This window comes from Theobroma cacao, chromosome 5 (assembly GCF_053813885.1).
Source record: "Theobroma cacao isolate CCN51 chromosome 5, ASM5381388v1, whole genome shotgun sequence".
Classification (NCBI taxonomy): Eukaryota; Viridiplantae; Streptophyta; class Magnoliopsida; order Malvales; family Malvaceae; genus Theobroma; species Theobroma cacao.
Genome location: NC_142643.1, coordinates 39,972,413 through 39,983,886, shown reverse-complemented (window position 1 = coordinate 39,983,886; position 11,474 = coordinate 39,972,413). Strand labels below are relative to the sequence as shown.

Sequence of the window (11,474 nt, the reverse complement as noted above, 5' to 3'; positions counted from 1 at the left end):
ACTTTGTTTTGGGATGAATGGCATCTTTTTTGTTGAAGAACTGGGTTGCAAATGGGATCATTTTTTTCTGAAGAACTTTGAAAAGAAGTCATTAGTTTGGCGTAAAACACAAGTTGATCTGTGTCTTCTTACCTGTGGAAGTTGTAGGTTTATCAACTCCCAGTAAGAAAAACGAGTCAAGCGGTGAGGAAAAGCAGTCAAGTGGTGAAGCTGAAGGAGAGGGGCCATATGAAGATGTTAATCCAAAATCATTAGCTATCAATGCATCTAAAACTGAAATGCAGACTAAAAGGCGGAAAACATTGAAAGATGCTGTAAAACCTAAGAACAAGAAGAAAAAGAAGGGATCCTCCTAGATTTAATTTGAACACATATATGATACATTTTTAACTTCTCATATATGTTTGCGTGTCAATTGCCAAGTTATTAGTTAAAGCAAATCTTAGGGATGTTTCATGAAATTCAATTAATTTTTTGTTCCCAAAAGCTAAAACAGATGATAATTTAAATGAGAATAAATAATTGAATATTTCAAGTAAAGGTTGGCAAGAGGTTCAGAGGGAATGAAAGGAGACATGGCAGCCTCTATCATCAGGTCTTATTGGATTTGGGTTTTAAAATTTGGTATTTAAGGTTTTTGGACTTTTCTTAAATTTGGATTTAAACGTGTTTGGGGATTTTTGGTTGGGTTAAAAAAATTCAAAGTTGATGAGATATGAGTCATGGCAAATGTTAGTTTTTCTAAGTGGATCACTCGGGTAAACCTAACTATCCAAGCCACCGGATCTAAGCTAATTAATAGTCTACTTCTTAATATTGTAAAATATAAATAAATAAATAAAATCATTTCAATTCAATATAATACTCGTGCTTTTACAATGCGGCAATAACCGTAAATCTCTAATGCCTAATCTAGTACTGTCATGAGCATTTAATTTTCCACGCATCTCAAAAATTATTTTTTCTCTTCTCTTTCATTTGTTAACAACATCTCTTTTTTCTTTCCTCGCAATGGTTAAGAAAAATGCAATATCTGCAGTAAATGCAAGAAGAAAATCATGTATGGGAGCTTTTTTTTCCCTCGCAATGGCTAAGAAAAATGCACTATCTACAGCAAATGCAAGGAAATTGTGTTTGGGAGGAAACATGTTTGTGAGGTAAGTTTCTACCCTGCAGCTTCTATTTTATAACTTTATCAAACGCTTGATCGAGAAGAATTTTTTTTTTTTAAATATGAGAGGATTATTGTTTATTTGATATGACACGATTTCATCCTCAAAACCTAAAGGTTTACTTGTAGTTTCAAGAAACTTGATTCTTATCCATGTAGTTCAAAAAATTCGATGCCATGTACAATATTCAACATTTAAATGGGAAGCATTCAGCGAAGTATGGCAATCAATAGTAAAGCTTTACCTTTGTTCTGACTTGTCTTCCAAACCTTTAATCTAGTGGGAAGTAGTGAGTATCCTCCTAACATTTTTTTTCACTAAGTTTTTGTATTGATGCATTTTGTTCAATTTGGTTCTTATATTCAAAATCGAAATAATTTAATTTAATCCTTTTTCTAACGGTATCCAATTTGACAATTAAAAATGCTGAACTCAAACCAAAATGTTGACATGGTAGGATGAGGCTCGAAGCAAACACCTCCAACACACCAAAGCCCTTACCACCACACCTAAACCATTATTTTTGATTATTTCTTGCTTTTATTTCTTTTATTCTTTTCTTCTTTTTTATTTTTTTTTACTTTTTTTCAAAACTATGTCGTTTTGATTCCTTCTTAAACTCTAAAAAATCCTAATTATAAAAGCAATTTTTTTCTCATTTTTTTCTTCCCATATAGAAAAAAATAAGAGGTAGAGAAGGGAAAGGAAAAAATGAAAAAAAAAAAAAGATGTTTTTATAGTTAAGGTTTTTGAGAGTTAAGAGGCATCAAAACGACGTAGTTTTGGGAAAAAAAGTTAAAAAAAAAATAAAAAAAGAAGAAAAGAAATAAAAGTAAGAAGTAATAAAAAACAAGAGCTTAGATGTGGTGGTAAGGATTTTGATGTGTTTAAAGTTTTAGTTCAAATCTCAACGAGTGCATAAGTTTTTGGTGAAAAAAAGAAGAGAAAAAGATAGTCACGTGACAATGTCACACCAGTAACCACACCTAAATGGGGAGCATGATTTTAGGATTTTATTGTGCTATCATCTTAAGAAGATTATAATGTGGTAGTGCCACGTTAGTAACCACACCTAAATGGGGAGCACGATTTTAGGATGGTGGAGAACCAAACGATCTACGGATGGTGGAGAAGTAAAGAACATTAATTGTACCGAATCAAGCCCGTGGCAGCTCAGGAAGGTCGACGATCACTTTTGACAAAGGATGGAAGAGAAATGGATGTACCATATCCCTTGCCATTAGCAACCACCCATACTTTGAAAAGCCGATTACAGCACCTACTAGTTGGGCTGGAAGGTCCATCTCCCAAGTGTAATTATATATGGGGTGGAAAAATTTTCCTCTACCAGTATTGCTTTTGGGAATATGGAATAGCCACGGAAATGGAGAATCAGCATGATCAAAGGGGGAAGGAAGAGGAAGTGGAAGTGGAGGAGCAATGGTGATTGATCGCCATGTTTTGCAAATAGCACGAAACAAGGCATTGTCCCCAGCATAGAGATTTGACGATATCAAACTTAAAAGCTCTGGTGGAAGACTGCTCACAAATCCTCAAACTTTTCTTCGTTAGATGGTATCGAGTCTTGGTTTTCCATAGATGCTTGCTGTGGGATTTCCAAACAAGTGAATTAAAACTTTGACTACAAACTAATTAAGTAATTTAGATGTTGAGCCGTGAGTTGGATGCCTAGTAATTAATTAATTACCACCAAACCAACTAGGATCAGCAAGACTTTGAAATTAAAACCCAATTTGAAAAGGCATATATAATCTAAAGTATATATATCCATTTTTGTTAACTAACAATTCGATTCTTTTTTTTTTTAGGAAATAGATAATTACACATATTATTGAAGCTATCCAACAATAACAAAAAAAGAGTCAATTTCCATGAAATAGGTTTGTTGGTAATTATATTATGTAAGAGTTGAAACTAAGAGGCAGAATCTATAATTATTGGTAACTAAATTTACTTATATATAAAAAAACACATTGTTTGAAATTTGGGATTCTAATTGAAGTTTTTGCTACTACAGAACAACAGATTCTATTGAGGCTTGATTATTGTTTAATTAAACAAAACTTTTCACTAATGAAATTTGACTATTATTTAATTAAACAAAACTTTCAAACGGTGAAAATCAGGCAGTAATATAAAAAAGAAAATTAGGGTTAATGGATAACTTACAATTGCTTGTTGAAAACAAAATACCTCTATCTCTCCTTTCCTTCCTTCCAGAGAATTATGTTGTCAACCCATTCATATGAAAAGCAGAGTATATATATAGCATTTATAGCTAAGAATTGTTTTCTGATTAGAAGTTGGATTTTAGAATTTTAATTACACTAGGCAAAAAATTCAAAATTTTTGGATGATTAATTAAATTAAATTGGAGAGAAAAAAAATTAGAAATTAAGCTGTCCTGGGCACTGCCGTTGCCTTTTGGGTGTCGAAATTACTGAGACTCCTTTCCATAATAGAATTATAAATATATTTACCATAGCAATTGGACTACGCCAAGATACTCCTTTCCATATTAGGATTACAACTAAATTCGTTGTCATAATTAAATTGATAATTAGTTCTGCGGTTTGGTGATAAAATTAATATATGGAATTAATTGTAACATGTAATTAGCAAAAGCCTTTTAAAGTCGTATATATTGTCTTGTGGAAGCTTGAATTTGACTATGATGTTTATTTGAGTAATTCATTGCTTGATATATATATATATATATAAAATGCTGAGACAGTTTTTAGTAATTTGGGTGTTGTTTTCATGAATAATAGCTTAGGGTTTGCAAAGTGAGAAAGCTAATAGAGCGTTTGCAAAGAATGTAGTTTCGCGATTTTGAACGTGATGAGATTGCTTATAGCAATATGCTTGCAAGATGTGGCAAGTGTGTCAATGATCTGCTATTGTTGTGCGATTTGCATGGTCCTGCTCAGTGTCAGCCGGCAAGTGTGTATATATTGGGGTCTGTATATTATGTACAGGGAAGCCTTGTTGCTGTAAGTTTCTTGCTTGTATAGAGAGAACTTGGTTTGACCTGTTGGAAGCTGATGACTGACTTTTTGAGTATAGGGTGAAGTGTTTTTTTCTATTGCTTCACCTTGTTGTACATAACTGTTTTGATTAACTGTTTTGATTAATTCAAAAAAAAAATGTAGCAAGTGTGGGGATGTTGAAACTGGACTTCAGATGTTTAATAATGCAATCAATGGATTTTAACTAAACTCTCAATTCTGGTCTGTGCACCCCTCTTACCATCTCTTGACATAAAACAAACAAGCTTACTGCAAAAGAACAAATTTGTGGATTTTGGAAGCCTTCGTTATGGGAAGAACATTGAGAAGAAAAGAGGTCTAATATTTTAAGTGCGAAAATTTAAGTGCTTGGACTAATATAATCTAATAGCTACCTTCTGCAAAGATTGTAGCCAATAGATCCTTGCAATTTGTAGGTCCGTTCTTACATGCCTACACGGTTAAAAGGGGGATGATGCATATAGGTGTAAAATCCCTTTGCTTTTGCTGGGATATTCCCATAATGATATTATTAATTTTCACAAAAAAAAAGGAGGATGATGCATGAAACTAATTAATTTGAGAATTATTATAGCTGATTTATTGTTATTTTGTCTTACTAAAACAAATTTCAAAAGCAGTAAATTCAATTAGTAAGATTATTTACTTTGATATAAATGATTTTAAATTCAAATTTTATTGATGTTTTACGTTGATATTATATTATATAGTATTTGTTGGAAATTAGTATATTTCATAAGGTTCAAATATCCTATATTGCCAAGATACAAGAAAGATGAATTGTTTATATATGAAAACCCACTATAAGCTTGTTGCAAGTAAGGAAAACAGAGTAGACTAGCACGCGCACTCAAAATTGGGTCAAATCTTAAGAAAATTTAAATTTCCCCCTCCTCCTACGCGCGAATATACACGTAAGCTGAGTTCAAGTAAATTTTTGTACCTTGAACTACGTTCACTTCATTCCCTCAACTCCCTTTTTGTACCTTGAACTACGTTCACTTCATTCCCTCTTCATTCCTTACCTATAAATACAGCCTCACAACGCACACCAAAGCTTTTCACCTTTTAAGTCTTCTCTACTTATTTTTTCTGCTGTTCTTGTCATCCCTTATTAATTTGTACAAACTGTAAAAAAGAGTCTGTTGAATCTTGGATGATAACTGCTGCAGTTCTTTTGCACCGAGTTTTACACTCCGAAGGGGTGAAAATTATCTACAATGATATCACACCTCAGACTTCCTATTATTCTTATTTGCTTTTATTTTATTTTAGTTTATTTCTCAATTCCTTCTAACAGTATCTGTTTATAATTTTTACGTAAAAGAAAAAAGAAACACGTTCAAGACAGAGGAAGAAATCTTAAAAATTATGCCAGAATATTTAAAAAGTGCTTTCAGATTTATAAAGTGAAGCCACAAGAATCAATCTAGGTAAACAATATTTTGATAATGAAGATGATAAGAAACCTTGTTCTCTCTTAATCTCTGTTCTATGAACCAATACCAGAGGCTTGCACCAGCAGCCTATATTAACTCTTAACTGAGATCTCAACACCTGCAAAGTTGATGCTAAAGTCGATTTAGCTCAACGATCGAGCAGCAGAGGAACTCTTCCGCTTACGTGCTTCTAGCCAATATCTATTAATTCTTCCCTAGGAAGATGGGATGATGTCAAGGTTTTTAGAGAGCTAACAAGTAGGGGTGAGCAAATGTGAACCGAACCAAACAATCGAAACCGAACCAAAATAAGTTCGGTTAGTTTGGTTCTTTGGATAGTTTGATTAGGATTGTTCGATTACTAAAATCAATTCAGTTCGGTTTTAGTTAGGAAAATTCCTAGCTAAACTAATCGAACTAACTGAACTTAAGTAAGGGTATTATGGAAAGTTTGCATGAAAACTAAATCCTAAACCTAATCTCTTCTCCTCTTTAGTTCCTCTTTAATTATATGAGTATCCATCTTATTTATTATAATTTTTTATTATCATTTTTAATATTTTTGTAGTATTGATTTATTAAAAAAATACCATATAAATAAATATATACAAACAAAAAAATAAAAAATTTGTCAAATTCAGTTTTTGAAAATCGAACTGAACTAATCGAATTAGTTCAGTTTCGGTTAATTGGCTTATTTGCTTAGTTCGGTTATTAAATATCTAAAACTAAATTAACCGAAATAACCGTTTGCATACCCCTACTGACGAGTGATAGATTGTTAAATTAGATCCTGATTATAGTTGGACTGACCATACAAGTCTATGTGTTGGGTGATACTCTAGGTACAGATACTACTAGATTAATTTAAGTAAAGTTAGATATAACAAAGATGAAGAAAGATAATTAAAAATCAACTAATAACATTTTATTCAACTAAAAAATAAACCTCAAGATGTCTGTAATTGACAACATACACCAATCATGATATGAACATCGACTCAAGACTTGTCCGTAATTGACAACATACACCAATCATGATCTGAACGTCGATCACTGACATTGGGAAAAGGTAAAAATGTTGTAATACTTTGATCTTCCAAGTCATAAACATAAAGGTTTCTATCATCAGGTTGAGTATAGTAGATGGAGCTTCTCCTTATAGAATGATCAGCTACTGGATAACAAGTGCCGTAACAATAATCTGTGAGGAAAATTGCATTGTTACCTATACTTTTCACCTCCACCCATTCCCTTGCATCGAAATCAAACTTGAAAACTCCAAAATTTGTGGCCCAATCAGACGATTTCAGCGATGAACATTTGCATACAAGAAACATCTCTCCAAAAAAGTCAAGCAAATAGGGTGCAGTCTGTTCAAAGGAGAATAGCTTTGATTCGTTACCGACAGTGATCAGTTTTGTAAATCGAGGACTTGACTCTTCAAGCTCAATTGTAAGCAAAGAATATACCGGTGGAGTGAGGCAATAAGTCTTTCCTCCAAACCTTGTCATAGTCAAGACAGGGTCTTCCATCTTTTGTTTGGAATATTCAGAATCACCAGGAGAACAAATTATCAAGTCATCATTGCCATCAATGAAAAGGATGCGGCAGTTTGGATCACTCGGAGGTGTCATGAGAATGCCAACGGCCATATCTAAATTCAAAGGAGGAAGTTGAATTGTCTCCATCGATGCAAGATTTAAAAGGAAACAATCGGGTGAATCATGATCCACTAACACCAACCATCCAAGGGATGCACCACATCCATTTATTACGCATCTCAGGAATGATTTTAGTGTAATACCGATGTTGTGATACGCTGAAGAACGTTTGCCTTTGCTTATATTTTCCATGAAATATAACAAGCCAAGGATAAGGTTGAAATATGCACGGAGGAAGAGAATACGGAAGTCGTTCTTCCTCCTTTATTGCTTCCTTAGACATAATAATTTCCTACATCAAAATAATTTAATTGCTTAGTTGTTATCAAAACACATATAGACGGAGGCGTGGGGTGCCAATGGGTTCATGCCCCTGACTTTTGTCCTAGAGTAATTAATTCTCACTAAACCAACTATTACCAGCAAGAGTTTCAAACTAAAGTCCGAATAATGCCAAAACCAAAAGAGCATTGAAAAGAAATTTGAAGGATGAGATTAAAAGACAGTTCCATAGCAAGATTCAAAGGCATAATCCCTTATTGCTAACTAACAATGCACAAAGTAAATCAAGATTGTCCGATTCTTGTTTCTTCTTCTTTGATGAAATAGAGAATTACACATATTACAAAAGCTATCCTGTAATAATATAGAAAGTCAATTTTTATGATATAGTTTTGCTGGTAATTATGTAAGAGTTGGAACTAAGAGGCAAAATCTATTATTGCTAATTAAATTTGTTAATAATAAATCAAAAAATTGTTGGGAATTTACAATCCTAATTGAAGTTTTTCTGCTACAAAACAACAACGGATTCTACTAAAGTTTGATTATTAGTTTAAAATCAAGCAATAATATAAAAAAGAAAATTAAGATTATTCATACCTTAAAAGTCAAAAGATTGCTTGTTGAGAGCAGAACACTTCATTTGCTTCCTTCCAGGGAATTATGTTGTCAACCCATCCATATGAAAAGCACGATATATATATATATTGCAATTAAGAGTTGTTTTCTTATTAGACATTGGATTTCAGAATTTTAATTACACTGGAATAAAAAAAACCAATTTTTAATGCATTATTTAAATTAAATTGGAGATAAAAAATAGAAATTAAGTTGGCATGGGCATTACCCTTACCTTGTCTGTGTCGGTATCGCTGATACTCCTTTCCATATTAGGATTATAAATATAATTACAATAGCAATAAGTCCTATTTATTGTAAGCCAAGATACTCCTTTCTATATTAGGATTTCAATTAATATTCGTAGCCATAGATGAATAATTAGTTCTATCCTCAAGAGGTAAAATTATTGTATGAAATTGATTGTTACATGAAATAGCAGTAGCTTTTTAATGTTGTATACTAGGGGAACAAGTACATCATATTGTGGTAAAGCTTGGATTTGAATGTGATAATTCATTGCTTGATATGTATGCAAAGAATGGGAATATGAAGAGTGAGATAGTGTTTAGTAATCTGGGTAAAGTGGGTGTTGTTCCTGGAATATTATCATAGCTGTATTGTCCAGAAAGGACAAAGTGAGTAAGCGATAGAGTGTTTGCAAAGAAATGCGTAAATGTTCAAGTAGCGCTTAACTCTATAATACATTTTCAGTAGTACAGCGTAGAATTAATAGCCAAAGAGTAGAGAATACATTGTACAATTGCGTTTCTGGTATTCCTTGTTTTACGCTCAATTATTGTGTACTTTGGCCACTACTATTCCTTTTTCTATTATCTCATGTTAAACATGGCAAAAGACAGTGATGGTAATTAGGGCAATGCACCTATTCCCAATCAAGGTCAGAGCTCTCAAGATCCTGTTTTTGACATGAAACTAATTATATCAGGCGACAATTCACTTGATCAGAAAATTGCCCATCAAAACACGCTTGACGTATTTTTCTCCGAGTGTCATTGGCATTTTGGCTCATGTTAGTATTGTATATTGTGTATGAGACTTTTCTTTTTTTAGCTGCATGAATTCCTTGTAATCAATTTTCTTTGAAGATTCCCCGTTTCAGCTGTCTAGATGCCTTATGTGATTGGTCCTGGCTATAGGAGTTACCCGAAAGACAAGGGAGGCTAAGTGTTTTGCAAGTAGAGGCTTTTGCATTACGACGCGGTTCAGGGCTATTAAAAGCTTGTTCTGAAAATTTTTCCTTATATAATTAATTACAGCACAAACTTAAACAAACTTGTTGTAGAAAATTTTTCAATTAAATAAATATTACCGATGAGAATATATCCGATCACAAGTCGATGAAATATTCTATCAATGAATCATATTACAATTTATTATAATGTTTCACGGACAAAAATTTTTATCAGTAAAACCTTTAATTTTAATGGTGTTAGATACAGCATGATAAATTGATTTGGCCACTACGGGGTATTCCTAATTTGACATATCAATAATGGGAATTATGGATTCTTGGGAAACGATTTGGTCATGCACATCCTTTATTCCAAAGGTTGGATATATTGCTTAGGGAGGGCTCTGAGTCCCAATTTGGACAAGCCCTTCACTCCATTACCTTGGTTAATAACAAAATCAATGAGAGATGAGGAATCACTGAAGGGTTCTGCGAGCGTGGGAGCCATTTAGTTTTGAGTAATTTGAGTTAAGAGTGAGGTGTTTTAGAAGTGAATAGAGCTTTTAATCTAAGAGTGTTAGAACAAAAAACAGTGGTGTAGTTTTTATAAATATATATATATATATATTTAAAAAATGAGAATTAAAACTTTATTTTTTAAAATAAAAATTATATACTAATTAATAAATTAAATACTCAAGTATAAGCAATGGTGCAACTTACATTCAATGCACTACTATTTATAACCCCCTTTGTCTAAGCACACCACCGATGACAAATTTGTTTTGTATTATATTGTGTACATCAAAAGTTTATCGCACCAACCCCACCAATCCTAGCATCCTTGCTTTTGGAGCTTGACCAATGACAAATGGGACTCATCATTGACAAAAGTCAACCAATAAGCTTTTTATGAAAAAGAAAAATTCTCCTTTCCTTCTGTTTTTTTCTTGACTGTCTTCTGTAATTGTAAAAGAAAAATTTAATTCCGTCCCCACCTGATAACTTTATTCCAAGCTAGCTAACAGTGATAAAATGGGAAATTATAAAGCAGCCTTATTGGGCCATAGGAGAAAGGCAAATAATGCACGACCACTGGCATACTCTCCACATAAAATAAGAATTTCATCAGAGATGTGAAAAAGTTGGTGATTGCTATTGAATTAGATATATTTAAGAATAAATTTTTTAGGTTTACATCATATCAATATTACATAATATAAAAAATTATAAACTACATTTTAATTAATAATAATTAATTATTATTATTATTATTATAAAATTTTATTTAATTAAAAAAATATATAAAAATTTAATTAAATGTAATAAAAAAAATAAAAGTTTTTGAAATTAATATATCTTAAGAATATTACTTGAGTATTTCAAATGAAGCAGATATTGATATTTTTCTTTCACTCTTTTTTTAATTTAATCTTAAAATAGAGGAAGCGCGTGGAGTCAGCTAATTAACCCACATAATAGTGAACAATTCCTACAAACAGACACCTCCCCAGTGCTGGGACCATTTTTGGTCGTCCCCTGCTTTTTAACTTGACCAACACTCAGCTGTATCTATCATGTATCTCTTTCACGCCAAGGGCTTAAAACATTTGTTAGAGTGTGTCATGTTGCAAAGTTTTCTTGTATTATACTAACATATTTATTTGTATACATTTGAGGAAGTCTAAAAGCACGAGATGAGATTTTAAACTTATTTTCCTCTATATTATATGGGCTTTTCAATTTATTATAATGTATCCATATTCGATATTTCTTGAACACATCAAAATCTGTATGAATGTAATCTTTGAACATTCAATATTAAAGTATAATTTTTTCAAAAATTTTACAATATTCATATCGGACACTTATTTGTATCTTTATCCAAAGTTTCCAAACCTTTTGCTCAAACCCTAGTCCTAGCCCTGGTGTTCTTCTAAACAAGGATTTTACATGCAAACCAAGTACCCCGTTACAACTTACGTTCGGCAATAAAATTTTTAATCTTATATAATATATTTTACAATCTTTAAGTAAATAAGAAGCAGCATTTT

At 32.3% G+C, this 11,474-nt stretch overlaps 1 pseudogene; it reads right to left on the bottom strand.

The window, feature by feature from the left end:
• Positions 1 to 6,662: 6,662 nt before the first annotated feature.
• Positions 6,663 to 7,608, bottom strand: LOC148762877 (uncharacterized; annotated as a pseudogene).
• Positions 7,609 to 11,474: the final 3,866 nt, after the last annotated feature.